Genomic DNA, 26276 nt, shown 5'->3' with positions numbered 1-26276 from the left:
TTAAGATGTGGCCCTGAAATGGAGGTTGCAAAAAAATATGTGTTCAAACAGCACGTACAACTACTGAGCATTACAGGAATGCAGTGTAGTCATGACCTTATTCTTACAGAGGGCACATGGGTCTGCCAATGCCATGTCATATTTTAGTTCAGGATAACAGCTATTACATTAAATAGGATGCAAAAGGTGCTGTATTCCAGCATTCTAATGTCTACCATTTCTCAATTGTAGGATTTTGAAACATGTGGTGCCCGTGTTCAATATTATCAGTTTACTTCTGCCACACACCCTACTTCAAAAGAAAAACAAACAAACAAACAAACAAGCAACAACAACAAAAGAACATGCAAAATGTCTCTTATTTTAGTATGTCCTGTGTTTTCTAAAGCAGCTCCTACAGTAGAGGAAACAGTACTCGTGTTTTGACTAAACACAGCATTAATCCAGAACAACCACTCTGGCTATGGTAGTATCAGAAAGATACAAAGCTTGGGGAAATAATTAATTTGATGAAAAAGCAGCTTCTTTTCATTTTATCCCTCAGTGCCCGTAAAAAGATTGATTTTAGAGGGGATGAATATGTTTGTAAGACCATGTAAGGAGAACTAACTAAGCTATTGTTTTGCACATTTCATCCCTAATTTTATTTGAGGATGTACAAATGCCCCTGTTATCGTATCAAGTAAGTGCTTCTCCTTTGAAGAGGGAGAACAGAGGGAAGAGGGAAACAAAACCCCAAAAGCAAAACACCCAAAACTATTATAATAGATGATTGTCTTTTTCCTTCCTTTTTTTTTTTTTTTTTTTTTCCTTGGGGAGGGGAGGGATTTGTACCACTGAATGACCAACAACTAGGACATTGATTTTGAAGAAATTCTTGCAGTTTTACTTCAGACCATCAAAGAACCAGCCTGATATTAGTATACATTCAGTTGTATACATTTGTACTACATTATCTAATAAAGAAGTTACTTCCTTATGTTCCATTACGGCTGCCTCATTGGAACCCAGACTTTGCGTGCATAGCTTTTCTTCTCAGCCAACTGGGCAGTCTTACCTTCTCAAAGGCCTCAAATTAATCACACGGGTGTACGAAGACATGAGGCTTTCCGTCGTGCTCAGCAACAAAATCAACATCACGCAGGCTCACGCTCTGCTTAACGCAGCCCCGTTGGGAGGCAGGATCGCTCTGCGCACTGCCTGCGTCTTCTCCTCGGTCCCACCATCAAAGGTGGCAGAGGCCAGCACCCCTCTGCATCCCTCCAGGGCGCTCTCCACGGCGGCCAGGGCGGCGGGGAGCCGAGCAGCGCCTTCACCTCGCCTCGAGTGCCATCTACCGCCCGCGGCGGGCAGCACCCGCGGCGCCACTCCCGTCCCTCCCGCTCCCATTTCCCCCGTTCCTGTTCCTCCCACCCCCGTTTTCCCCGTTCCCATTCCTCGGCTCACGTTTCTCCCCCTCCCGCCCCGGCAGCATCCCGCGTTCAATGAGCACCGCACGCTTATCCACATCTTCCGAAGGTGGGGAGGTTTGGCTCTAGTTTGCAGCCGGAAAACTGCTCGGCTCTCCAGCAGGCTTCTCTGCTCCTGTTTGATGTTTCTGTCGCCTTTTGTTAAGGGTTTTGTGATAATAATAACGTACAAGCTACAGGAATGCCACACAAAGACAGTAAAACATGTCGTATGCAGTTTCACTGAACAGCAAATAAATGTGGTAAGAAAATAAAGTACAGAGCAAGTTCAGTTCAGCTTGAACTGACGGCAAGATAGGAAATACATTTATTTTTGAGTGAGTTCTGCAGGTAGGCAAGAGCCCAGATTACAAAGGACATGTGGAAGACCCCTTCCAGAAAAAAATAAAAGAATAAAAAAAATCCATGCCTGTAGTATTAATATTCTGCAGAGAAATCATTATCAAATTATGAGTCTATGACAAAGCTTCCTACAAGCACCTTACTGCCTTCATCCCAATGGCTATGCAAATCACACCAGTACGAGCAATAGACTCCCTATACTTCCACCCATCATGTACCACACAGGTGGTGCAGTTTTCACTAAGGAGAGGTAGATAATAGTATCAGTTTATTTCCTCAGATACTGTTAAGTTTTTAGTAAAACAATTATTCAAGACAAAGCAAAGAGAATTTATTTTATTCAGTGTGTATTGACATTCACATGTATTTATAGAAATTAAGACAGCTAAAGACAACAGCTGCAATTCACTCCCAGTGAGCTGCAGATGGAGATCCATCTCTGGAGTTTTGTAATTGTTTTCCTCAATCTAACTGGTTCAAGCACCACAATTCAGAAACAAAGGACGACGTATCAGAGAAAACTTCAGAAAATTCAAACGAGAAGGCCTGAAAGTAACAGTTAAAACAGCCAAAAAAATCAGTTGAGTCAAATGTGGCACACAACCTGACATTATATTTTGCTGCCAAACTCCTCTATACTCTTTTAACATGGAAAAGTAGAAAATTTCAAAGAAAACATAATAAAAATAATTCTTCTGAAAAATACAAAGAATGGCAGGTTATCTGAAAAAATCACACTTCAAAAATCACTCTTCAGAGGTCTACTAAAAAGTTCTATGAGTTGTTTCTCATTACTGGTAAAAAAAAAATGTTCAAAATAACCTACAAAATGTTCAAAAATATGGTTTGCTGGCAGAAGCATATTAATGCAGGCAATATATCTGTACAAAACGCAAAACCAAAATATAAGAAGTATGGTGGCAATGGATAGGCCAAAATTAAATATGCATATGCACGAAAAGTATCTTTGCCAAAGGAATGGAACAATATTAATATATGAAGCAACTATGGTCATTATATAAAGCATTTAATATCTAAAAACAAAAGAAATTACTAATATATATGTTTGACATGAAAATGAAAACATTCTTATACAAGTAACATTACTCGCATTAAACTAGGATTTCATTTCAAAAAAAAACCCCAAACTTTTTACATTACTGAATAATTAAGTATTCTATCTCAACTGAAGGTGTTAAGCTATATAAGAATTGCTCTGATTATTAAGAAATAAATAAAACCAGGAGGTTAGACAGGCTCAACAGTGTCTAAATATTGAATCTTTGATCAGAATTCAAATTTTGAGGGTATCTATTAGAAAAGGCCCCATAAAAAATAGCATCACAATGTAAACTGAAAATATTGGGATACTAAAAGGTAAGCATTAGAATTCTACTGATTCTTCGTAGGATACTAGTGCCTATCATCATATAGTAGTGCAAAAGTGGTGCAAATGCACCACAAAAAAGGCAAACTTTCTAAAGGCATTTGAATGCAGGATGGAGTTAACAAAACAGCAAGTATGACTGCATTCTGTAAAAAAAAAAAAAAAAAAAAAAAAAAAGCACAGGAAGTATCAACTTTTTGTCTTTATCTTCAAGAGAGGTAGTCTCATTCAAACCTCATACAACACCATCAGAAGGTGTACTGCAGTCTAGCATGGTAAAGTACTGTTCTTATACCCCTATATGTGGATTACATCTACTATATAGAGGGTCTATCCACTGAAGGCCATCATCTATTTAGAAATGCAGCAGCCTTTGTAGCTCATCTGTGTGCTTTCTGTTTTGGCTCCTACTCACCTGCAACTTCCTTTTCACAATCCTCCTCAGAGATGGGCACATTATGTTGCCTCTTTCTGCAGTTTGTTGGCAGTTAGGGTAGGTCCAGGGCAGCAAGAAGACAGAGCGTGGTCCACATTAGCACTGTAGCAGATCTTTCACGGGAAAGCTCTCTAGAGGGAAGCCTCCATAAGGATCCTCACTGAGGCATCAAGAGTTTCCTTAATGTAGCTGTGCAACAGAGTCTTTCATTCTCTCTACACCGTGTGACCAGAATTGGAAAGCACCTTTGTTAAGGAGCTCTACCTTTCGTCCATAAGTGAAAGGTAAGTGAAAGATACGTTCTCAGATGGAGACAGCAATAGCTGAATTACATTTGCTTTCTGAAGAATAAAATGTTGGGGTGGGGAGAGACTCTGTTTCTAAAACAAACAAACAAACAAACAACAACAACAACAACAAAAACTGGTGCACACTAAAATCATATCCTCAGCAGGTCAGTTTGACTGAATTATCTTTGCACACATTTCCTAGACAACACCCACTTTTAATAACAATATGTTGCTCTAGCCTAGGATGGAATCTACTGGTTTACCACCTGGCTAAGTAGAGGTGATCCACATTTTTGATGATCCACCACTTGAAAGATCCCCCCCAACTATCTGATTTATTCCAGCATTACAGATCATTCAGAACTTTCTGTACTGCTAGATTTGACTACCTCCGCGTGCTGCAGCTTCTCATACTTCACAGCTGCCTTTGAATGTCATCCTTTAATTTCTCCCCTCATCCTCTGCATAACTCTTCCTACTGCTGTTAATCAGGCCATTTTGTTTTCTAATTTTAAATCTGTTATAAAACCTTCTCTCTCCACCCCCAGTGCATATGGGCAGGTTTTCTTTACTGCAGAGCTCTCAGATACCAAAGTTAGATCATTATTTATCACTAACATTGTCTAATACCTCTACCGTTACCTGCATTGTGAAGCTTATCAAGGAAAAGGAAACAAACCTGTGCTTTCCCTCCTCCTCTAGTCAGAACTATTTGAAAAGAATCCAAATGTTTCCTCAAGGCATAAAGGAAATCAATGACTGGACTCATAAAGAAACTTGAGCACCCAGTCCAGGTAGCAGAATCTGTGCATCTGCATGGGGCACCCTGAATGACAATGCAATGCACAGGGTTAGACATGTCTAAACTCTTAATGAGTTGGCATGGGCAGTGGCGCCAGTACTAACGGCTAAAATACGTATTTCTTGTTTTGCTGCTTCTCAACTAACAGCTTGAAACACCTTCTTAAAGGTAGATGTCTAGTCTTTGTTTGGAAAATTTTTTAATACAGTAGCTGACCGGAGCTATCATGATCCCCTTCCAAATGACAGCCTCATATCTTCACCATTCAGAAGCAGTATGGAAGACACTAAATGGGAGACTTGGATTTCATGTATCCTTCTGCCTGAGAGAATTCACAGCTTCCTTTCTTCTTCAATCCTCCCAAAGTGCTTCAGCCACTTTCCATCCCAAACTTTTACTACTGCTTCAGTAGACGAAGGGTCCTCATGTAACCACTACTTTACCGTGCATGATTTGATTCACTAGACTATGGGAAGAGATGGTAGCGTTGTTCTCTAGTAGTTACAGTTTCTAACAGGTACACCACCATGGAAAGAGTTCTTGTCCTGGACCCAATGACTGTCCATAAATAATTGTAGCGAAGAATAGAACCGCGCTTTGCTTGATCAATAATTCCCCAACTTTGCCACATACAAGAAGGCTGAAAAATCCTATTCTTGCTGTGTATGGTAGGAAACTTGGTTAAGCAGATGAGACAGTAATGGGCCCTACACAGTGTTATACCACTATAGGTTTGGTAGGTTCTCAGGTATACTATGAGCCCAGCAATTGCCTCTTTCATAGTCTCATTTTAAGTGTTTACAGTTTGGAGGGATGGAGACTGAAGTCACTACTTTTTCAACACATTTAGTGACACAGAGATTCAAAAACTTTGAGTGTAGCCTAATCTGTTCCAGTCAAGGAAATGTTGATATTATACTGAAAACAATGTGCCCTTTTACTGTGCTCAGTCTCAAACACTAGTCATTTCTTATGCAAACAGTAAGCTGGATAAGAAGATAGCCAGGCTAGATTTGAGCAGTGCTGCTAGTACTGTAGCATTACAAATTCATAGCATGTAAGGTATTTCAACATGAGACAAGATTTAATGGGTGGTCATCGTGTCAGTCACATCATTCTGAAAAGGAAGAAAGATACCATATAATCAGGATTCTATCAGTAACTTGCTAAATCATTTTGGTGAATCAGAATGGAGAGGTACACAAGAAAACCATCAAATGCAAAGTACCTAGCCTTTTTATATAGAAAGTGTTCATCAGTATAAGTGGCACTATTCAGGTAACACCATATAGCATAAAAGAGGTTACCAGAAGGGAATTTGGTACATGAGAAGAACACTACTATTCCCTGTCCATGTGAATTGTATGACTTTATGTCTTAATATTCTGAACGTCACAGCACAGATATCCAAATCTATCAGCTCCAGCTACAAATAGGCACATGGAAGACCAAAGGCATGAGCCATTTTTAAGAGCCTCACAAAGTTTATGCACAGATCTTTCATTGTAGTAAAACAAAAGCAGGAGTTTAAGCTAATGGAGATAATGCTCAACAGAATGGCATTGCATATTGTAAGAAACTTAGAGCCTGGAGACAAAAGGAAAATTTTGCTGAGATGTTTACCACATAAACCAATGCTAATTCTGCCTGAAAAGAAAAAAATAAATCCTATTTTTCTGTTTTACGGAGCGTATATTATGAAATGCCATAAGATACAAGTGAACAACCACTGGAAAAAATAAAAAAATAAAAAAAAATAAAAAAAAGGAGTGGGTAGGAAATTCCTGCCCACTTAATCTATAAATAGCACATGAATCTTCAGGGTGTTATGCCTGCAACAGGCTACAGTCTTTTCTTTTTTCTACCTTGGTTTCAGAAATGCAGGCTAACAGAATATATGCTCTCCTAAAACTGCTTTAGAGACAGCTCAGGCATGTAACAAAAATAGCATTCAGAAGCAATTTAATCTAAATTGCTCTTAGGAAAATACTACTAATTGCCCCTTTTGCACACTACTGATTTAACATCTTCAAAAATATATCTTTGCTTTGGTTCATTCATCGTCCCCCTCTCACAATTAACAGTTGCACACAGCATACAGATATATTCTTCCTTTCAGGCCTTCCTAATATATTTCCAAACAGTATGTCTAAAAAAAGGAGATGCAGTATGTTATCTTCCTGGTCCTCAGGAAGAAAGGGACATGAAGGCACTCAGTAAAGATCCAACAGAATCTTAAATGTAAATCAAAATACAGTTCATTGAGCCATGGAATTCATTCAGCTTTTTCAATATCTATTCCGTCCAAACTAGGCAATTTTTTCTTTCCAACTAATTTAGAAAAATCTTGCTTTCTAATCTAAGCAGCATGGATTTTTCTTTCTTTCTTTCTTTCTTTCTTTCTTTCTTTCTTTCTTTCTTTCTTTCTTTCTTTCTTTCTTTCTTTCTTTCTTTCTTTCTTTTTTTTTTCATTTCTTTTAGATATGTAGCTTGCCAGTGCAATAATATCCTAATATTCATTTTTATTTCAAGAGCAAGCATTTCTCTTTGGAGGAGATGATTATTTTGTCTAAAATGGGTTGCTCTGCTCTCTAAAGCTAATGAGAACTATTGCTCTCCAGTTATACAAAAAGGCCAGCCTTTAAAGAGTAACCCATAAATGTGTAGCAAAACCATTTGTTCCACTGTTCATCAGGTATATGCAAGTTTTTTTATTATTATTATTTTTAGCTTAAACATATTTCTACAAAATTAGAACACCATCAGATGGCATATTGTGTACATGCCAAATACTTTTTCAGGAGAAACCATCCCTATGTGTTTTCATCAAAATAACAGTTTTTTTTTTTTTCTCCTGTGCATACACCAAAGTGGTCAAAATGTTATGAAATTTCTGATTTCCTTTGCAGAACGTTCTGTTAAAGGAGAAAAAGTGGAGGATTTGCATCTTTTTAAAAACAAGTTATGCAGCATATGTTGCAAATGCTCATCTTGTTAGTATGCAGATATTAAATACATGTATATAAACAAAGCAAGGAATATGTATAATATGATACAGTTTCAAAAGCATCCTTATTTCAACAAACCTTCAGCCATATCAACCATCCCTTACCTCACCTGTGATTTCAGAGTTTATTTATTCAAAATTTAAGTGACAGAAGCAATTCTCTTTCACTGGCTTAAGAGTTTGACCAGAGAACACAGGGAAATTCTTTTCTCCTCTCCCTATCAGCATTACAAAAGTGCTTACTTTTACAACTCTGCCTCCCTTGTGCCGCAAAAGCGATTATAACTACCAACATGCATCCCCCACTCCCTGACATGAAGACTAATGGGGTGGGAACGGTTTAAAGCAATGGCCGCTGCCACTTTTTCCAGCAGAATTACAGAAGAACATCACCGGTAAGTCAATACGTTTTCTAAAAATGGAAGCTTTGAGAATATACACAACAGAAATGCAGGATATATTGATTGTCCCTGAATCATGTTAACACTCCCAGCTCTCCTCTGTCCAAAATCTCCCTTCAAGCACAATTAAGCCCTAAATTAGCCAACTAATGATAAACAAATGATGATGGACACTGTGGAAAAAGGAGATAAGTGAAAAAAGAAAAACTACTGTTGTCAAATTCTAACATTGCCATATTGGATGCTTCCTTTCCACATGTCTTATGTGGATATTTAGTCTTTTCTCCCACTATATAGTGTCTGCTGACATAAGCGGTGAGTTGCCAAAGGATGAAAATCAGCCACATAAGGCCAGCTAGAAGAAGTGATTTCTAGGAAGCGCTTTCTGAAGGAAGGGAGGTTGCCTCCAGCAAACTAATGATGAGAGTCCATACCTAGAACATAGTGAGAATAATAGTAAGTTTTCAAACGCATTGTTAGGCAAAACGGGTGTTTTGAGCTATTACAGAGCACAGACAGAGAAAAAGGAAAAGGGTTAACCCAAAATGAAAGCCATATCAGAACTGTTTAGAAACCTCTAGGTAGAGACTGAATTCAAAGGGGAAGATCTACATGGATGGACATTCAAGTGTCCTAAGGAAGGAAATGAAACGGTTGGAATAGCAGCATGTGGAGATGATTTTTCTTGTTGTTTTCTATCTATCGATTAAAATAGATTTGTCCTCCCTATGGGAATTTGCAGAGTCTGGACTGTATAATGGAAATTAAAAAGTAGTTGCACTTGCAGGTATTAAAACTAATTGACTGCAAACCTGACATCTTTCATCCACAGTATCCATATGGTTTAAATATACTCAGGAGCTCTGTTAAAATAATAATAATAATGCTGAATAGATTTTATTTGGTAAAAATGTGACTTTTCCAAAGGAGATCTGAGACAACAAAAATGGAAAGCAGCAATGAAAATTCAAATTTACAATCACTTCATTTTAGTAGCTGCAAACCTCTCTTATCAATAATTTTCTTCTGAATCAGCTGGTGCATGCTCAATAGAAAAAGCTAGAGCTCTGGTTTATGCTTAATTTATGTTGAAAGTAATGTAAGTCTTGCATGATGAAATCCCCAGGAGGTATTTGGATATAAAGTGTATAAATACCCTTGGCCCCTTGGCAAGGACTGTGAGCTGCTACAGGCGAGATGGGCATTGGCTGCAGGAAAAAGCCACACATAAAATAAGCACATTTAGTGCTACAATAGAGAACCTGTTACTTATAAAGCCTGGTAAGAATTCTTTTCACTAGAAGAGGCTTGAAGGACAAGAAACATTTTTTCATCCTTTTTTAAGGGCCTAGGGACTCAAAGAGAGCTGATTCTCAGGCAAATACTATTGCAAAATACACTAATTCTTAACAAAAAATACAGGAGTGTATGAAATGCATAGGAGACCTTTTTTTTTTTTTTTTTTTTTTTTTCCTGTTCATACAGAATGATTTTAACATTTAGGCACTTTGTTCCCTGATAGGAAATGCACATGCAGGCCTGCCAGACAAGGCAAAAAGATCCTTTCTTTTACAGTACTCACTCATCTCTTTTCAGACACAGCCGGAGGGGAAGTGAGGTTGCTATGGGTCCCAATCCTGTTTTAAGGTCTATTTCTGCATTTTATGCAATGACTGTCTAATATAAGCTTCATAAGGGATGAGGGCAGGAAGGATGAGCATTCAGTGAGCATTCTAACCATCAGGCTGCACAATCTTGCTCCTTTTTTTGCCTTCCCCCCCCCCCCCCCAAAAAAAAAAAAATATCCTAGAAGCTGAGGAATCTGAGTTTGAGCCACTTCAAAATGTGGGTGAAACTGCCTCTTACATCCTCCAGTTCTGTAACTGCAAAGATATTACACAGAAATCTATGGGCTAGGCGTGCTCCATTTTAGCAGAAAGCAGTAGTTAAAAGCGTAGTTGGCTTTGAACACCTTCTTGTGACTGTTCAGTAAGTTTCTCATGTTCTTAAATGGTACCCTCTGCACATATTTTCTGGGTCGCAAATGGTGCTCCTACCACAATGTTGAACCTACCGAACACTTCTGCAGCTATGCTGAAGCTCCTGAAAGACTTTAAAGGGGGAGGAATCTGTAGCTCTTAAAGATCATGAAGAATAAGTGCTGGCTGAACAGCAGGTTTCAAGTTTGCAGTTCTGAACTTAAATACCAGCATTTTTCTTATATATACATATATATACTGGTCTGGCCTAGCAAGACTAAAAAAGACATTTTGCAGACACTGAATTACAATTTACTCACATCGGCCACTGAATGGGAGTTAAAGAAAAAGTTCAAGAGTAGTAAGAAGTTGAGTGTTACTTAAAGGCTTATTACTCTACAATCACATACCAAGTTCAAGTTATTTATATGGTCAAACAACTTGAAGGTGACTATTTAGTCCAGTCTGACCTAAATTACGAACACTGTAAGCTCCAGGAACTATACACTTCTCATAGCTATTTTTCTAAACATATTTGAGACCTAAAGCTGCCTTTTCATTTGTTCAGAGACAACCCACACAGCAACACATATTTACGCAGGTCCAAACCCCTTGCTAAAGATGATATAAGGCTCTGTGTGTGTGTGTGTTTTGTTTTGTTTGTTTTAATTAGTTACCTCAGCAGTCTTTTATATTGTATAAATAGAATGCAATAAATGTCTAACATACAGAGTCTTCCAGCAGGTTATCCATAATTAAAAATAGTGATTAGATGATGCTGATGCACTTAAATCATAGTTTCATTTTGTTTTTCAATTAACAGATTCTTAGAAGTGTTCATTGTTAGCAATAAAAAGATAAAAATACTTCCCATAGATCTGAAACTCTACTATAATAGGACACTGAAAACCAGATTTTGAAGATACACGGTGCACAAAGACTCAGATAGATACCTGGCATGTTTTCAAAAGTGCCTTAAATGCATAACTGCTGTAGTTTCCTGGAAACAGGCCTTGTCGAAAATTCTTTGATGAGATGACAGGCTTAGCTGGTAAAAGTAACAGTGTAAATGTAATAAACACTTGCAAGGCTTAGCACTACATGACACTCAGAGTAAAATACTTGTGCTATTTGATATCAGTAAAGCATGCGCCTAATGGACGCAGACTGGCTAACTGATGGGTCCCAAGGAGTCAGAGATAACGGGGACTCAGCAGCAGTGGGAGCATTTGAACATAAGCGTTGCAGAGCCACAGCAGTGACCTGAGCAGTGGCAGTTCTCCTGACTCTTGGGTAGAGGTGACCCCTTCCTCTTGCTCCTGCTGTAGAGAAGGAGCCATGGGGTTCCTAATCTGGAGGTCATGGTAGCAGCTCTGGTGCCAGGGGGCTTACATCCACCCCAGGTGCATGGGAGAACAAGTCTGAGAGGGCTTTTACCTCACAGTGGAATGGCCTCCCCCATGCCCAGGTAAAAGCACACCTGAGCCTTGCCATACGCACAATACAAACATGGGGCAAAGTGGTACACAGTGACAAGAGCAAGGCAGACTTCAGGGCTGTTTTACAAAGAGCAACCCATTCACATGTCATATCAGAATAAAACCTGAGTCTCATATCCAGCAAGGCAGCCAGAAGAGGGGACACTGACCTGGCCACCCACCATCCTAGAGAGGACGAGACCTGGGATGTGGCGCAGGGCCTGCAGCACAGGACCCAGGGCTGAGACTTTACCAGAGCAAATGTGTCTGCCAGCCTCACTCTTGGGCACCTCGCGGGCCTTATGGCAGCAATGCCAGAGCCCAGTGCTCTTTGCCACAACCAGGCCCCATCGCGCTGGGAGCGCTGCCCTGGTTCCACCACCTTTCCCCCTGGAAGTGGCAGCATTGAGCCTTTGTACTCTCACCTCGGTGACAGGGCAATTCTGCAATCTGAATTTTACAAGCAGAATGACGGGAAAGTTGCATTAAATGCGTGCAATCTGCAGAGAATGAAGAGAGGCATCTTAAATCCCAGTGCTGTAACCACAAAACCACCACTCTTTTTATCACCACATGCGCAGTGCTATACAGTTGGCTGCCTTAAAAATAGTCAGGGTCGTGTTTGCTGACATTTATATACAGACTTTTTTTTTTTTTAATTAATTAATCCAATCCCCACACCCCCAGCAGCATATGTATTTTACTCCACGTTCTTCACAGAAAGGTGAGTTCTGTTGTTCGAGACATCCATGACAGGCAAGCAGACCCCTAGCAACCATGACGACTGGGGCCTTGCCACCTCCTCAGCTGTAAAAGCAGACCTGAGACTGAGCATGAGAAGGCATCGTGAAACAACCTGCCAGCATCATTTTCACCTTTCTCGCCTACCATTCAAATGTTATGGTGTCTTCTTCAGATGAAATTGAAGAAGGGCTGTAAACCTTCTCAGGGTATGAAATATGCTGCTGCTGTCAGCTGAAACACAAGGAGGGAGATGACATGTATCTGACATATGCTCTATGTGATACCAGAGGCTAAACCACTGTTTCAAACCACTGGAGGTTCTCCCTAGGGACACAGCACTGCCAATGTCTTAAGCGCAATAATCTAGCCACAGGATAATGTGTATTAGTATCTGAAGAGACATCAGTAGCAATCAGATGTTATTTTTACTTATCTACTGTTTGAAAACCAAATCTTATTTTTCTTCATCTGTCTCACTACCTGGCAGCCAGGAAATGCTAGTGGCATGTAAAATTAAAATGTTACCTTTGGACATTTATTAAATACAGTATTATCAAAAATGCATGATATGAACCTTATAAGCAACAAAGAAGTTCAATTTACAGATAAGATATAGCTTTCCTGTGGAGACTTTATCTTCCACATTTACAATAATATATCACAGAGCAGAAAATGATAATGATAAATTGAGATCATATATAATGTGAGTCCATAGATATTACAAGTACATAAAGCAATAGCAGCAAATGTGCGTGAGCCCATAAAGATGAGAAAAATACAAGATTTGAGCAGTAAAATGGAAAGCTATGAACCAACAGAAGTAATAAAATACAACAGAGGGAGAGTATTGCATACTTATTTTCAGAAGTAATCAGGTAAAGAGCGTAAGCTTATAAATGAGGTTTGTGAATAAAAAGCTCAAATTTTGCTACTCTTCATGGAATCTTACTTTTTCCTTGTCAAATTCTACTGGAGAAAAATTATTTAAGAAATTCTTGTGAATTAATACTATGTTTCAAATTCTTGTCAGAAGTGGATTATTTGTTATTTATTAATTATTTGTCTCCTGTAAAGAAGAAACATCTATCCAGTCAAGAAAAGATGGCAGTCACACACAATAAAAAAAAGTGAATTACCAACGTAAAAAAAAAAAAAAAAGACACTTTGTAGGCTACAAGTCCAGAAAATTTCTGTCCTAATCTGTTCATAAATACTTAGAGCAGCCAACACAAACATGAATGGGAATGCTTTGTGATTTATTTGTAAACCAAAGAGAGCCAACACTCCTATGGTGCAATCCTGGCCCTATTAAAAATCTCCAGGAATTTTGCCAATTACATCAGTAGTTCAACGATTTCACCCCTGAAATCTCATTTTATTGATATGGCTTAGACAGTTACAGAGAATGATGGTTTTTTTTCATTAAGGCAGATTCTCAGCATCTTACACTAACAGCTGATGCCACCACACTCTGTGTGACTATTCATGAAGTTAAATGCCATCTAACAAGTGCAAATAGAAGATTATGAACAGAAGTACTTATGATTTTGCTATAATCTCTGTTATATTTTTAAGGAATAATCACTATGTCATCGGGTCATTCAAAATGAGGCAGTCTAATACCTCTATTTCTTGGCCTGGTTTCCTCAAGGAAAGAAGCTTACACAATTCTGCTGAAATCTGTTTCTTCCATCATTTTCTTCCCAATAACTTTTGGGCCTATTGCATAATTTTAAACAAATTCAACAAAGCAATAGGGGAATCAAAGATATTAAGCCCCAGCAAGTTTCACAAAAACAGGTAGAGTAAAATTTTATTAATTCCTCCTCTTACCCTGCACTCTTTGTCAGATGTCAAGGAATACATACAAGTGACTACTACACTTGAAACATAAATCCAGACAAAGCCAATCGTCATTAATATTGATTCTCATTGAAACTGCTCGTATTTATTAGCTGAACTTTTCTGAGTTAGATAGATAGATCTGTTCTAAATGTTTTAGGCCATAATGTATTTCCTTTCAATCTATATTTTTATGAATACTGTACTCATTTATGCAAAAGAAAATTAGAAAGTCTCCTGTCTAGACACTGTGCTCCTGCGTTATTAAAATGTATTTCCCAGTAAAGGCCCATTCAGAGTTTCAAGGAAGCTGGCTGTTAAAAAGGCCAAGAGTTCTGTTTGGTTTTACAATAAATAAATTGCACTAGCTTTCATAACTTTCTTATTTAACACTGTTTCAGTTTTTAGAAAAGTTACTAGCTCTTAACATATACTGTAAACCACTTCTGAAATGAAATAGTTCTGTAGCACTTCTTTCAGATGTTGCAGCCATCAGGTCAGTTTGTGGTGGACACCAACAGGCTGGAGAACTACAACTCCGTGATCCCTTGAAGAACGAGTTCCTTTCTTGCCAAATCCACGTCTGTGGATAAAACCAAAGGTATTAAACGAAAAAGTGACACAGGATCAATTTGGAGAAAACAAATAAATCAAGCCAGTATTTCTCTGATTGGAGAGCACAGCCCTGAAGAACAGTAGGCAACAGACCATTGATTTGATTTCCTTGCCCAGCTGTGAGCATATGAAAACAGAACAACCATGCTGGGTCAGACCAAGAGCCCATCTAGCACAGCATCCTGACTCCTGTCAGTGGCTGCAAGCAGATGCCTACAGGAAAGTGAGAACAGAGCATTTTGCTTTCTTCTTTGTTCTTTACCTAATAACTTCTAGCTTTTCATTTGCTTTCCTGACTGCATGCTAAGCTAGTGCTTTCTTCAAGCTGTCTGCCATAATCCTAAGATTTGGTTCCGGAATGGAAATCACTAGCTCAAAGACCATTATTTCCTAAGTTGTCTGCCCTATGTTTTTTCTCCAGTGTCTATCACTTTGTGTTTATCTGCACTGAAAGATATTTCTCCAGGCTGTATCTCTCCAATACATGTGACTCAGCTCTTTTGTTGTTGTTGTTCAGAATTTAGTAGAGTCCTAGAGCTCGGGAATGCAATCAGACAGATTCTCCTACATCTCTTATAATAAAATGAGGCCTGTGAATGTAGAGGAACATTGGGGTCATCTCAACAGAATTTCTCACTGCCACAACCTCTAATCATAAACTCAGTGATGAGCCACACCCCTCTTGCCATGCTGCTACTCCTTGCTACTGTTAGCTGCAATATCACCTCTGATCACAATGCTGTTTCCTCTACTAGCAAGTCACCTCTGTACTGGTAACTCTCATGGTGTTATTCCCACTCATCACAGAATCACATATATGACCATTTAATTTTGTTCTGTGGTACCATCACCCATTGGTTCTGCATAGGTTCATTAGAGAGAGCCTTTACTAAGATTCACTCACTTCTGTTACTTTCCTTTGTGACCTTAAAGATCCATCACCATTTTATCTCTTGCCGTTTTGCTAGATCCAGTTGTGATGTTCTCAGCTCTCATGATTTCCATTCCCTGAGTGATGACTAAAGGGAAATCATCCTAGCAACTAGTTGGGTTTCATTAGTGATTCATCATGCAGCCTCCATCTCTCACAAATATTTGCAGCTATCGTTATACCTTGGAACTCAGTCATAAAGAGACCCCTTCACCAATGATGAGTTACTTCTTCCCAGAAAACAAAAATCCCCTCCCAGGCTTAATAATGTCTATACTTCATTTTCCAGAAGTCTACAGTAAGGACTTTGATTATAGTAAATTTATACATTCAGGACAAACTAGACACGATATTGTCGTTCTTTAGTTGTACAGAAAGGATATTACACTTCATCATAAATCATGCATCAATTTTAATCAATAAAATCAAAATTGTTGCAGTGGCGTACTTTGCTCTAGCTTTCCAAATGAGGTACATTTATTTCCATTTATCAAGAAATGTCAGCAGAAAACTCCTTAATCTCAGATCCGCCTTCTGACATCTCTACTTGTAAGACTCTTTCTAAAAATATGTTGCAGTGGCTGTACTTAGAAAGTATTTATAATCTGCACAATGAACATGTGTAGATAGAGATTATGCATCTTCCCCATTATAAATATATGATCTTTATTCACAATTGTTCCTTGTGAGCACTGAAAATAATACCTGGCCAGTTGTCCTGCTGTAAGTGCTGTTTCTTATGCAAAAAGAAAAAATATGTTTGTGTCAGAATTGTAACAATAATCAAGCAACAAATCAATATATATGCACATGTGTAAATGAATATACATACATGTATACTGTATTTTAGTAAATTACTGGCATGTGTTATTGTGCATTGTGACTCATGAATCATGAATCCAATTCACGGCTTATCATTTCCCATTAAATTAGTGCTTTCCATATGGTATCTCCAACGCAAAGCCTACAACCTACTTATTGTGGTTAAAAAAATCTTACATCAAGAACACACTGTTCTGGGATTTCAAAAAATATTTTAAATCAAATTATTCTACTATGTCTAATGCTGTTTCAAGATTTAAGCAATTTCTTTTCTTTTTTTGGCATTTTATTTTTAGTCTATATCTATTACAAGTCACCATGTTATCTCTTTATACTACCGGACTAGCATAAACAGAAGCAACTATCCTGAACTGGAGAGGAGTCTTATAGTACACCACCATATTTACTTGGAAAGAAACTACTAAATCAAACCACCTTTGTCCTCTTGTTACAGATGTATCAGTATATGCCATGAGTATTGCTGGCAGTCTGAATTTTCTTGGACATGTACAATAAAGACTGTCACTAACTGAAATGGGAAACTCATGTGTGAAAACTTGCCCCTAGATATGTACCTGAAATCAGCTATCTATACTGCACTTTTTTTTTTTTTGAAGTTGCATTGTAAGTGATTTATAAATATATTTCTTTAAAAAATAGTAAAACCAACAAAAGTAAAATGTATTTTATAAAAACTTGTTCTATTTCTGAAAAATCTGTGAACACTTATAAAACATAATATTGGATCAGTTTACTACTATATTTTTACAGTTTTTTTTTTGTTTTTTTTTTTTCTCCTATACCTCACATTCTACAGATTTTACCTCAGTACAAAGTGTATGGAAACAATTCAAGTTCTCACTGAATTGACTCAGTATCTTTATGGAATAAGGACATAAGTTCCAGGATTTCTTATCTGGCCAACTTACATCAAAAGATAGGGTCAGAACATCATTCCAATTTTTAATGAAGTCATTTGAGAGCTTGCTATAATAAATAGGACTAGATCTGAACATTGTTGATCAGTATGCTGGAGCACATAGGACTTCCATCGTTTCCAAAACTCTTTAGAGCTACACCATGTCTGCAGCTGGACTCCAATGAGTTTATGAACTACAGATATACAGATTTTGTTCTTTAGGTGCTCTCAATTCTCCATTGTTTCATTTTTGTAACAGGACAGATAGTCAAAATGACCTGCAAGGGCCTTTCAGAGCAATGGTTGTTTCAAATCTGACCATTTATCTGTGGTTCATGTAGTTCATCACTACTTCAGTCTTTGGTGCTGGCGCTTTTCCCATGCAAGTGACATTCACACTATATAATTGAGCTTTATTCATGGAACTGTGAAACAGACGGAATGTATTCCGAAATGTGGAAAATGGAGAAAAAAAATACAAACAACTTCAACGTGACATTTTCTTTGCTTCTTGGCACTGGTTTTCTGGCAGGGAAGCACTGAATAAAATGTAAATCCATAAATAACAAAGAGTTATATCAATCAAATCTAGTAATAGAGTAAGGAGTTACATAAATCAATATAGATAATAGAATCTGTTTTTGAATAGTATGCTGATCTGCTTAAAAGTGATATACGTAACTCCTTTTATATTATCATCCAATAAATACCAAAATTACCAAATTCAACTGGTGCTTGTCATTATTTTGAATAGGTAGCAGGAAAAATAACATAATGCATATATTTAAATGAAAAGTGACTATCAGCTGTTCTATGCTTTCTCATTCTTAGTACCCCCTTCAGCAAGAGTGCCTTAGTATTTCTCCACTGAATTTTGCCTCAAAGACTCTCAATAGTTATTTCTCCTAGAGATCTAGTGCATAAAACCGGCTGACAATGAAAATTTACTCTAGCAAATATAGGGAAAAACATATAGTTACAATGGTTAGCATTTTAAAATCATCATAGCAGCTGAGAAAATTTCATAGTAAGTCTAGGAATCAGACTAGCAGTAGAACAACTTTCCTCCTCTGCACCAGTCCCTGAACTTTCTCTGTTTTGGGGAGACTGTTATTTTCCATCAATGCTGATTGATATGTCTATGTACAGATAGCAAAATGGCATTCAATTTGCTTTTGCAGAAGTGTGGCCTTGCAAAATCATTTCTGATTTTCTGCTCACTGTCTGCTGAATGTCTCCTTTGACATTACTGTGTTTAGATTTTTCTTTCCTTCTATTTGTCTTGTGTAAAATTGCATTTTCCCCATATGAATTTTAACATTCCACATTCTACCTCTACTTTCCTAATTTCCATGTCCCCAGCTCCCTTTAGATGATTTTTCAGTTTTCATTACACTATCTGGTCCTTCAAAATAAATTTATTATTAACTGTTTTGATAAATAATTCAATTTTCTTCAGTTTTAAATATAAATGCATTTACTAAAATCTGATCTTTAGTATAACAGTACTTAACTTTTTCTCCTGAAAAGAACATGGGAATGAGATGATTTCTACTAACTACAACATTTAAGATAAGCTATTAAAATAGAAAAAAAGAAAGTAGGTAGAAGAAAAGAAATGTGAACATGAAGTGACTCCATGCAAAAAAATATTATGTTGGAAAAAAGTGAGGAGATTGGAGTCATTACACTGGTGCCTCTATATTAGGGACAGAGAAATTTCTATTGCATGTGTTCTAGGAGGGTGCCTTTCCCACAAAGCTGTAGAATATTCATGGGTGAAAAGAGTATTCTGTCTCTTTCATGTTAGAGTTGGTTCATTCTATATATGTAATTCTTTCTTTTTAGCAGTCTCAAGAACATAAGTACTCCTGTATATTTCAGATAAATGGTTCATCTGGCCAATCTTCTGTTCCAGCAATGACCAGATACAAAAGCATAGGAAAAAGCAACAGAAGAGTAAGTATATGGAACATCTTCCCCTAATACTCCCCTGAACCTCTAGTTATTTCTGGGACAGGGGGTCTCTTAGCTTGAATATAGTTTGTTCACATAATAGCTGCCAGCAGAGCTCTCTCCTCAAGTACTGTCAACCTCTTTAGTCATAGGCAAGGTGTTTTTTGCATTCCCACTCTCATTTGCCAAGGAATTTGACAAGTCCACTATCCATGTAGTAAAGAAACACTTTTCTGTCATTTGCTTGTGCCCCCTATATCTAGGAAAACATGTCTAAGCTTTTTCTAAAGAGTAAAACCATTTCAAAAAGAACAGCTGATGAAAATGCATCACAGTTTGAAGTCACAGTTCAAAGCCATTTTTTCACCACTTGAAGGTAGAGTTTGAATCCTGTTATTAATTAAGATACCCCAATCAATATGTTACAGAATACAGTCAAGGTTCTTCACTCTCTTGTGGGAAAAAAAAAATGGCTCAAGAAGTTAAAATTAAAATGATTATGTCATTGACTATGTCACATCAGTTGATAGTGAATCAGCTTGAATTTCTGTTTGTTTTTTAAAGAAAAACAAAGCATTGTCAGCAGGAGGATGAAGAGCATTGTGTTTCCCAGTGGTGATGCGCTACCCCTTGAAAACATGGGCTTTAGCCTTCCTAACAGAAAAAAAGAATCAAGCCTGACTCTTCTATATCCTTGATGGACATTTATCTTCAGAGCCATTGAATAAGGACACTAAGTCAAGTTTTTGTTTCATCTTAAAAGTAGACTTTTCTATGAAAACTTTCATTTGAGACCAAAGGAAATATTTCATGTTGACTGAAACACGCTTAAGATATTAGTGGATTTTTTTTTTTTAATAAATTCAATTCATACTGAACCAATCTTCATGTTCTTTTATTTAAATCTGGCTGCAGAGAAATATTATTATTCCCACAGCCCTGAGAACACAGTCATAATGAATACTTCTGAAACCACAGTAGAAATGATCCAGATGAACTAATTAGGTGAGGCTGATACATATACTCCAACTCAAAATCAACTCTAATTCAGCATTAGTTAATAGACATATAAAATAAAATAATCTTGCAAGCCAGACTTGGAGAGAGTGTAAAAATAAACAGTGCAGGTGTCTATTAACAACTCTAATTGCCTTCTTCTGACTTATAAGCAGATTTAAAATTTGGGGGAAAACACGGTACTCTAGTATGCATTAATGAAAACATTTAAAAACTAAATCTCTTACTTGTAATTTGTAATTATACTTCTGACAACTCAAAAGTGATCTTCACACTTTTTCATCCTAGTGCAGTTACATAACAAGCAGTATTCAGCAGTATATATGATCTTGCAGTCCAATGAAATTCTTGTCAAGGTAATTTCTGTGGCCACTACTTTGAAGCCAGATGCTATAACAGTGAAAGAATCTAGTCAGTTGTAGACTAGAATTATTTCAGTTCTGCTACAAATTTCAGCAATGGCCACAAACAAATTACGACTGACAGTTTGATAAATAAACTAACAAAAAAATAAATGGTAATCAAAGTGCTATATAACATTTTGACACTAGGAACCATCAAAAGAAAAAAAAAAAGATGTGTTAGAGAGACAGAAGGGGTAGGGGAGAAAGGAGAAAAATGAAAAAAGAAAAAGGAAAAAGAAAACTAGCTGCAGTGATTTCTGTCATTCATAACTTGCCATAATTATCTACTCTGTAAAACTGCTACTGTAATTTGAAATGCCTCTCTCCTGATCTAATCGGCAGACTAATGTAATGGCTTGACTAAGAACCAGGAATGTAGATCTTGCCATTATGTCAGATGCACTTGGATTTTAATGCAATATTCCCCCAGGAAGACTCATGATTTAATTAAAAACATTGTGTTTCACTGTCCAGCACAGCACCTGCAGCATCACTTAGTGTGTGAATCTTGATTCCCTAGAGTGAATTGCAGCTGACCTTTTTGATTTCTATTTAGCAATCACTTTGCAGATAAAATTTCAACTGTTTCCTAGTTAGCTCTTAAATGCACTTCTGTGGCTCCAGTTCTTGAAATTTTGTGTGTATCAAAACAATATTTCAAATTTGCAATGATTTCTCCCCTCAAAATACTGCTGTTACAACAAATACAAATAGCAGAAATCACAGTCACCTATGATTTAGAAACTGATTCGTTCCAAGGAATATAAATGCTTCTGAACAGAGCTGTATGAAACAGCTTGCAGTTGAGCTGAAGCAATGTTCTCAAAGAAATTGTTACCAGCAGTACTGTATTATAACATAACCTTATATGATACAGTATTTTCTATTCCAAGCTTCATAATCAATAGGGTGCTTTGTCCCAGTTCCTTTTTATGCACAGGAAATAAGTCAAGGAGCTGGAAAGAAGCCCTCTCTAGGCAATGTTCCAGATCATGAAAAGATGGAAATGTGGAGATGTTAAGATAGGTGGCTTTATGAAAATCATCACATTTTTAGTTACAAAGTTAATCATTCTATCATTTCTGATCACAGTAAAGTGTGTAGAAACCATTCTGCTGTAGAAATGCTTCTGCTGAAGACTGCTGCTTGATTTGGCAAGCCCATTGCTACAGAAGCAAAAATTGAAATATATTTACTTCTGTTTATTTTGCAACATAATGAGTTGTCTACATTAGCTAGTGATCTGTACATCAACCAAGAAACTTCTGTAGGCTATATAGTCTATTTATATTTAGTTCCTGACCAACTACCACCACAAGCAGGTCTGACGGTCATAGCATACAACCAAATGACAAAGGTGGTAGGTGGTAAATTAGTTATGCACAATAATAGATCTGGTAACAGAAAAGAACATAGCCTTTATTTCTGTAAAGTTAAGGATATCTCCAGAGTTTCCAAAGACCAGCTACTGCAGTGCTCTGTAAGGTCAGATTTTCTTCCACTAAGCACTTTGGAGGAACCTGAAAATAGGCTTTGGGCCATTAAGCTCTTGGATTTTCATATTTGGGTTCATGTTCTGGACTGCAAACACTGAAGTATTTTTCTACAGGCATACATATATCCACCACTCCTACATATTTTCTGATCCACTAGCTCTTGCTGAATTAGATATTTTAAATTCTTCATTACTAACACAGTTATTAAAAGAAAGGACAAAACCTTTAATTATGTTGAGAATAAAATTACCAAGGTCTGATTTACTACTGCCTGTAGTAAACCCATTACAGTTGACCAGCTGAAATGGATTTATGAGTGTGTTGTACCACTGGACAGTATATGTCAGACTGGGCATACAGCGAAATCTGACCTCTAATTTTTTAAAAAGCATTTTCAAAGTAAATCCTTTTTTGAGGGGACATCTCAAAATGCCACAGTAGTTTTCCCTGTGTGGAACTCGGGTTCAGGCTTTTATTCTGACACAATGTACACAAGCTTGAGAAAAAAAAAATAAAATAAAAAAAAAAGGAAAAGGAAAGGAAATAAATGCTGCAGGGTTTTCAAAGCTGATTGATTCAGTAAGGTGAGGAGAGATCTCAGTCAAAGATTAATCAGCATAACCTATTTGTCCTTTACTCTCTAGTAGACTGTTTTTCTTTGATTCCTATAAAACACACAACATGCTGTTTAGAAGGTACAAAATAATTGAACAGCCTAGTGTTAGAATGAAGGTAATACATCTTTCCTGAGCCACTTCTGCCAAATTTCACATTTTTAAGGGCTCACAAGTTCATGATGAGTTGCTGAAATGTGATCTTATTTTACTCCCTTTCATTCTGACTGTTCACTGTATGGTTTATCCTGTGGTCAGACAGTAAATATAACAATGAGCTGCAGCAGTGAAGAAAGTAATAAAGACTTAGGGCTGGTATGAATGGCATTTTCTTCAGTCTGCATAGCCTGTCTAAACAGACACTTATACAATATAAGGACTGTCTAAGGTGTTACCTTGTCTTTACAGGTTTCACCTAAAAGTCTATCTTAATCCATATGATTATAACAGGATAACTTTAATATGGTAATACTGTTACAATCAGATGTCATGCAACAATGGGATGCAAAATATAAAAATGTTACAATAGCATAACCTTTCAGCTCTTGATATGCTCGTGACTAGTACATAGAAAACAGTTTTGCGTATTTAGGGCTACACAGGGTGCAATGAAGGTTCTGTCCATTTCTCATATGGAGAAGTATTTCAGTGACCTGACTGCTAGACTAATATGAGTCTGGTATTGCATACAGTATTAAGGCTGGATCTCATCCATAGAGTCTTGGCAATCCATAGAACTGAGATGTCGACAATTAATTCAAATGTTTATGTCAAAGTTTCCTATAATAAATAATATCTAGCTTCCTATAATAAAGAGGCTAGCTGCAAACTTGTGTCATTGCTACCAATATGCTCTCGAAAAGCAATGACTGCTTCAGAGAGGCAAATCAAAGCAGATAATTTAAGTACTGATCCAAACCTCCACACACACAGAAGATACTTTTTATTTTTTTTTATTTTTTTAAGATGTTAGCAGATTAATGGATTTAAAAGTCGTTCTTTATATCCTTTTGCATATCTACATTTGGTTCTGCCCTCAAAATGCACCGAACTATGTTGAAATATGACAAATTTCAGAAGCTCAGCCAGCTCCAGAAGAAGAATTTGACTGGTAGACAGAATGCTGGACTGACCCTGAAAATGTTATGAAGTTTGTATCTAACAAGCTTCTGCCACCTACAGTGCAAGAAAAGTGTCAGTACTCATCAGCAGTATTAGAGGACTGCTCCTTTGACAAAGCAGGCTGTAGAGAATCTTGTCACTGCAAACTAAAGCATTTGAAGATACCCATCACTGGGATACAACTATGCCTACAAACTACCTTCCTGCTCAACTTCAGCAGTTCTTCTTTCTTTTTTCCTAAGATAATACAATGCAGCTCTAGATTAGTTTTCATGCATTCCTTTAAACAAACGTGTATAAATTCAAGACAAACAGTCATTTAGACATTACTGGCTGACAATCAAACCCTCAGCAAACACACTTGCTGCATAACTACCTGGTGCCTTGGCTCCCTTTCCATCCATCTGTCAGGATGGCACCCTGCCTGCTCTAAAGTTGGTTGGACCCTTCTAGTAAGGCATGGGTGCCAGACAGCACTGACTTCTGCAGAGCAGCCTTCTTAAACCCTCACGTGCTGTCCTCTCTACAGGAGCCCCTGCCTCTATGCCAGCAATGAGGCATTGGCACAACATCCTTCCTCACAATTGATCCCACCTGTTGATGCTTACACAGTGAGAGAGAGGGGAAAAAAAAGGAACTAGGAAAGCGAGGCAGACAGGCATTTCTTGTTGCCAAGAAGGCAGGTGGGGTGGCAGCAGGTGTCTGATCAACTCAGGAAGATAACAGGGTGTCAAAATGTTTCTAACAGGAAACTTACAGGACTCCATCCAAAGACAATCAACGTATCCATCAATGACTTCAGGGGGCAGCCTTTTACATTCTTTGGTAATATTTAAGAGAGAAAATAAATCAATAGTGGAAAAAAAAAGCTATTCAAATACTGTTTAAAAACTGGCAATAAGCTGCACTGGTATTCTCTTTTCACAAACAGAAGGACGGTCATGTAGAGCAAGAAAGGGATACAAGGTTTTAGATTTGACATACATGAGAAGGACTTTTTCAAACCCTGATTAGAAAATGCCTGAGCAAAACCCTGATCCCGCTGAAATCAACTAGGTCAATTTTTTGTCTTTTGCTCTGAGTGATGAATAGTTACTGAGGTAAATAAGCTTATAGTACATCAAAATATAACCCACAGATTTCATATTTTCAGCTGAGTAGAAAGTGAAACAGGGAAGGGATTTCCTTTAGACTGAAAGGACCCTTGAAAAAACAAAAGGCCAATAGCAAAGTCCACATTCCTTACAGAGATATCTAAAAAGTGCCATCCAAAAATCTGTACAATTTGCAAGGCTGAAATGTCCTTTTGAGGTTAAAATTAGTAATGCATCTGTCTCTAAATAAATAAATGAATAGAAATCCTATCATTAATTATTATCTCTTCATCAGTGTCTGGGACAGCTTCCCAACTGGCTGAAATTCTTTTCTTTTTTTCTCCTTCTTTATAGAGCCATCATGCTGTGTGGTCAATCGTGGCTGGCTATTACATGTCTTTTTGCTTTTCCTGATGGGATAATCTTAATCCCACAATTTCTTCCCCTTTGAAATTTTATATGAATTAAAATGAAAATAAACACATTATCTTCCAAAACTAATGATATGAATAAATATAAAGCAGAATTACCTTTATGGCAGCAGTTCGGGACTTTCAAAGGAACCTGCCATTCAAATAAAGAATTTACATCATAATGACATGTTTCAAGTGCATGATGCCAAGAACAGAATCCAGAACCTCTCCTAATTTCCTAGGCATGTGTATATACATATCCAAAGACAGTAAAATACCAACACAGTTCTGGGAGACAAAATCTGTATCTAGGACTCCCCAAACCCACACAGGTAGCCTAAGGTACAGAGTTAGAGTCTTCCCTTTTATTTGTTTGTATGATTTAACCTTCTAAGATACATGTCATACTCAAATACTGTCTAGATGCCACTTCAGACTATTAAACAATTTATCTGCTCTGGATGCCAGTTCCTCTAAATTTATCCTTGCCTTTTAACTTTATTCAGATTTGGGTGTTTAATTGCCTCTGGAAAAAACACAACTGAGACTGAATGAACACTCATTAAGTCACAAGGTTTAATAATACTGGCAGTGCCAACAAATAGAAATATTATTTGTTGCATTATTCTTACAGCACAGAATGCAAATATGCTGACCACCATCCATGGAGTTAGTGAGAGGGAAGATTTTCAGGGT

At 37.4% G+C, this 26276-nt stretch overlaps 1 protein-coding gene across 11 annotated transcripts in view; it reads right to left on the bottom strand.

Moving 5' to 3' along the window:
- The window catches only part of CSMD1 (CUB and Sushi multiple domains 1), a 1150108-nt gene that overhangs the window by 1078665 nt on the left and 45167 nt on the right, over window positions 1-26276 (bottom strand). For 2 of the 11 annotated variants that reach the window (XM_080586638.1, XM_080586639.1), the window contains one exon: window positions 1-26276. This exon is cut by the window's left edge; it is cut by the window's right edge. The exons of 7 other annotated variants lie outside the window; for them this stretch is intronic. The gene's annotated coding sequence lies outside the window, so the exon portion shown is untranslated. 2 more of the 11 variants (XM_080586629.1, XM_080586630.1) reach the window with 2 other exon arrangements.

The sequence above is a fragment of the Anser brachyrhynchus genome (assembly GCF_964034855.1).
Source record: "Anser brachyrhynchus genome assembly, chromosome: 3".
In the NCBI taxonomy this organism is placed as follows: domain Eukaryota; kingdom Metazoa; phylum Chordata; class Aves; order Anseriformes; family Anatidae; genus Anser; species Anser brachyrhynchus.
This window is presented reverse-complemented; position numbering and strand designations above follow the sequence as displayed.